Genomic DNA, 5,526 nt, shown 5'->3' with positions numbered 1-5,526 from the left:
AATATATATAGAGACAAATATATATTAAAAAATAAACAAAATATTATTTAGTTGTTTCAATTGTTTTACTAAAAGTTTCTTCTATTTTTTTATCTATTCATGAGTTTATACAAATACTCTAAAGTATATTTTCGCAAGGAAATTTTATATATTAACTAAAATCACTAAATTCTGAAAAAGATATATATAAATTCTTTAGTAATGTTTTCGTGAGGTATATAATTTTTTTACGTAATAAATTGCAGTATAGATATTTTAGTAAGACATATTATGTTAATATAAAAAATAAAGAAGTAATGTATTCATAATATATTTAAATTGTGTTTATTTATCCAAATACCTTTTTTAATTTTATGAAAAAATTCAATTTATTTATAAAATTGCAGTTTCTTTTTCGGTAGCATTTTTGGAAGCGAGTTAAAATTAAAGAATCCATCGGGTTTTTCTTTTTGGTCATCAAAGATCCTCATAATTATCATTAATGAATAATCAAGAACTTTGCCATGTTTATATTTATGTGCAGGATTCCCGATATTATCATATAATGAAAAAAGGGCAATAAAATCATACAAATTTTCCGGTTCATTCCTTATAAAATATGGATAATTTTCTAAAATATAGTTATCGATTTTGTGAGATTCATAAAACTTTATAGTTTTTTTAACCTCAGCAATTTTTTCTTTTTTATTCAAATTATTAGAATAAAATATTTTGCCTAGCATGTAATAAATTGAAATAGATGAAATCGAATTATTAAGAAATTTTTTGTTCTTTTGGTATATAAAAAATCGATGTAAATTTCCATTGATCAGATGTGTACTATATGGAAAATATTTTTTTATGGCAGTATCCGTTATTTTATTAAATGAAATAATGTATATGCTCGATGAATTACAGTAACTGTTCGCTATAATTTTATCAGGAATGCTGTTTTTATCATCATCGAGTTCCTTTAAACTAATATTCATCCTGGTTTCTATGATTATTTTATTTCTTGACCCTAGATTCAATTTAACAAATTCTTTTAAATTATGCTTGTCATCGATATCAGTCAATCCAATAGTTTTTTTTGAAATAAACATTATGCTCTTTTTTGTATTTTCAATGTACTCGATTCTTAAATTATTTTGTATTGATATTTCATTTATTGTGTGGGTTTTTCCACAACCAGATGGTCCTTGTAAAATCAAAATTTTGGTTGATTCACTGAGAAGCGCTTTCTCGATTTCATTTGGTTTTGTCTTTCTGATAAATGAGTATCTCATAATATTTGGAAGTTTTTTTTGCTATTTAAATTATTTGGAGGTAAATATTTATTTATTTCTTAAAAAAATGGAGATGCAGGGATTCGAACCCCGAACCTTCTACATGCAAAGCAACTGCTCTACCGTTGAGCCACATCCCCTTGAAAACTCAACAATAATACAATTTTATCTTATTTTTTATGTAAGAATGAAACTATGATACTATTTTGCGATCTTCATCTTAAAACAATAAACCAAATATCATATAATAATATTGAAATAAGAAATATTTATTCATACCGATAAAATAATAATATCGATTTTAGTCCTTAGTGTAATTTCATTGACTAAATGGAAGAATGAAGATTATGAAATCTATTCATACTTCATTGACATATGGAGAAAATGAATTAAATTTTATTTTGATATTGAAATAAGAAAAGAATTATTCCAGGCAAATTTAAGAATAATATCGTACCATTGTGCTATGTAAGATTGAGGTTTGAGAAATATACATTAATTCCAAGAAATTTTATGTATGAATATAAGAAAAACTTGATCACATTAATGGAAATGGGAATAAAAGTATCGATAACCTGATTATTGTTGTAAATTAGAATCTAAGAAAATAAAATACACACAACGTAATTTAAAAAAGCAGAATACGAACAGTACCATACTTTATAAAAAGAATGGTGGAGTCGAAAAGTACTATAAGTGGCCTATCAATATGTTATTATACAAACAGAAGTCGAAAAATACACACAAAACAACAAAACTGAGGAAAACACTTATATTTGTTTATCTTGAAAAATGATGAGGCTAAAAAAAAATATTCTATAGAGCAACGCACAATTTGATTGAACAAATTGAAGCTGACAATAAATAAATAAATTATTATTTAAAATAATTGAAAATATTTAGTAGCTTCGATGGCTGGCAAAAGGCAGAAACGCGCCCAGAAAAAACAATCACAGAAAAGCAGCGGATGATATTAATGTATTGAACCAAGAAAATTTATATTAAAAGAATTTGGTATTCCTTTAGGAGATTGTTTTAATTGATACACATAAAGGGAAATTATATTTTTTCTGTATTTGCATACAAAATAATTTTTGCTCAGAACAACTAGGCTTTATAGGACTTCAAAGAAATATAATTTAGTGTGGATGAATACAAACGAATAGCTTACATATTTTAATTAAACGACGGACAAATCACTTGTATTATATTGTAGAGAAATTTTCATACATAGGCTGTGAATATATAAAATTCTTTGTGGTATAATTCGACTATTATATTGCGGAAAATCTTGAACTAATAAGTATTAGAAATAAAAAAGGCATAAAGGTGGGTATAGGAGAAGAAGATATAACCTAAAGTACAAATAACCAAAATAATAGATACCCAAAAGATTTATAGATATTCTTTAGCGCGTAAAAATCTTAGAAATAGAAAAGGTTTAGATATGGGGAAATAAGATATAACCAAAAGTATAGACAACAAAAATTATAGACAACCAAAATCATCAACCAAAAATTATAGATAGAAGAAATCATAGACAACCAAAATTATAGACAACCAAAAATACAGATAGAAGAAATTATAGATAATATATGGGACACGTAAACTAATTAAGTTAAGCTTGAAGAAGAAAAAAGAACGAATTTATAGTAGTAAATTTAACTGATAAATAGACCATAATAATGAAAACTCAAATGTTGATATATTAAAACAATCAAAAGTGGATTATACAGGTTCATCCTTCTTTCTTCTATATTTTTCGAGATAACTATTCTGAGCCTGAACAACTTCACCACTATCTTTACAATTTTTATAGGCATCCAAAAGTTCTTGATTCAATGCAAAAAAAGTATCACCATAATTAAAGCCTTCGAAAATCGAAAAGGCCTCATCTTCAAACCCACAAATATACAAAGACGCCGCAATCGCTTCAACACAGTTCATCTTGTATGGTTTCCCATAATTAACAGAATTCGCAGCAACTAAAAATGGTAGAAGTCGATTATGTCTCTTTGGCAAAATTTTAAAATCAGTTTCTTTTAACATATTCCATGAACAATCTATAACACCAATTCCATATGTTTTCATTATTTCTGAATCGGCTGGCGATAGGGCTTGTTCACCTTCTGGCGATAACACTATGCCTCCAAATTTTCGTGATGGCTTCACTTCGGTGACACGCTTTAGTCTAATGAGTTTTGCACCAGAACACTTTTTTGAATCGCATTGGTTGAAATTGTATATTATCTTTTTCATTATTTTTTATATATGGATTGGGTTGCACAAAATATTTATTTAAAAAATCACGATTACGGCTTTAAGTATTATATATTTTCGGTTTTGGAAAATGCTATTCATCCTTGTAAAAAAAGCATTAAGAATAAAATTCAGTATAAATCATGATAATTATAAAAGAAATTGATAAAGTAAAATGTATAGATGTAGTTTACACCAGGTAAATGAATCACGCTACGTTTGATGATAAAACCTAAAATTACAGCATCAAAAATAACTCATAAGCAAAAATTACATAGTAATTGGGATAAGATGGTACAGAGAAGTGATATCAATAGTTATAGAAAAGATTTTATATAAATCATGATACAAATAGTTAAATACATCCAAATCTCTTATATATAATGAAAGATATGCGAGTATTTATCTATTTTAGGTATTAATTATTCGTTATAATTTTAGTTTTTGTTCCCAAGCACAACTTACTTGATCTCTCGTGCGCACAGCGTATTAATACTTTCGGCTAGTTCCGCCTCTCTAAAGTCTTTTTCAATACCTCTCCTCCGTTCAAGACTTATTAATTCAAAGGTTTTTCTCAATCCCAAGGTTTATATATATGTTTCAATCTGGTTAGTCTCTTAGAGTTCTTTCAGATGCCTTTTATGATAAATGAACAATATAAATAGTTAAATACTAGTAAATTTAACATATATAAATGAAAGATATACTCTAGTCGAATTTACTTTATTTATTTATGTTTTACTTCTATTACTTTTAGGAAGTTCGCTTTATACTAATAGGAACTATTGCTTAACTGATGCGTCTCTCTCTGGAACACCCCCAGCCCTAAATGAAAGATATAAATAGTTAAATAATACTAAATCTAATATACATTAATGAAAGATATAAATAGTATAATAACACATGATTTCATATATATAAATGAAATATATACAATTAGTTAATTACTACTAAATTTAATATATTAATAGAAGATATAAATAGTTGCATAATACTAAATTTAATATATATAAAAGAAAGATATACAAATAGTTAATATCTATTAAATTCAATATATATTAATAAAATATATACAATTAGTTAAATACTACTAACTATAATATATATTAATGAAAGATATAAATAATTGCGTGGGATATCTCAGTAACATTTTTATGGTAAAAATCAATGTCCTTCTTTTCAATTAAAATTTTTATCACGATCAAAATTATCGCATTTTAATACTTATGCAAAAAATGACAAAATAATTTATTACACTTATTTTTCCTTTATTGAATTATGAAAAAAAATCTATCCCTGTCAGAATGTAAATATACACCTAGAATCTTTAATTTAGATAATTTGTGGTTCCATCCTCCTCACGCAAGAACATTGTTAAATTTTCAAATAGGCCATTAATGCCACCCATCTGCAATTCATACAGCAAACCCTGGTAAGCCGACCTATGGCAAAAAAATGCCATCAGATTCAACATACATTTTATTATGGCGCCAAAAAACTTGACACAATTCTAGAACACAAGTGCAGTAATAAAGCTATTATTTATATGATGGGGGTATTTCCCAAAAACGGTGACCCAATTGACGAAGTCAAAAAAATACCGCTAAATTTTTGATAAATGCTAAAAATATAAAAAGGTATAACATGCAAGCGATATTTTACATTATAATAAACTGATAAACAACATTCTAATATATAAAATAATGATGACTGTTGCGTTTTTGTGGATGTTAAAAAAAACCAAAGCTCTAATGGGCTTGTAAAAAGTTTAAATTCTGAAAAATATCGATAAAAGTGATAATATACTTTTTTTGAATATCCAGTATATGTTCGAAATTAAAAAATATAAAAGATTCACACACTTAAATCCGCATTAAAAATTTATGAAATTAACGATACGTTCAAATATAAAATTCCTTAAAATAGCACTATATTTTTTTCCATTATTTATTCGTGCAAAATTGAATAATAGCTAATTTGTAATCCCATTTCTTATTATTTC

General features: G+C 26.0%; 1 non-coding gene across 1 annotated transcript; it reads right to left on the bottom strand.

Annotated features, from left to right (window-relative positions):
- Positions 1-1,333: 1,333 nt before the first annotated feature.
- TRNAA-UGC (transfer RNA alanine (anticodon UGC)) lies at positions 1,334-1,405 on the bottom strand. The gene has a single exon. It is a non-coding gene; the product is annotated as a tRNA-Ala (tRNA).
- Positions 1,406-5,526: the final 4,121 nt, after the last annotated feature.

Source organism: Rhyacophila brunnea, unplaced genomic scaffold (assembly GCF_057557595.1).
Source record: "Rhyacophila brunnea isolate RB1 unplaced genomic scaffold, BYU_Rbru_1.0 scaffold_37, whole genome shotgun sequence".
NCBI classification, from domain to species: domain Eukaryota; kingdom Metazoa; phylum Arthropoda; class Insecta; order Trichoptera; family Rhyacophilidae; genus Rhyacophila; species Rhyacophila brunnea.
This window is presented reverse-complemented; position numbering and strand designations above follow the sequence as displayed.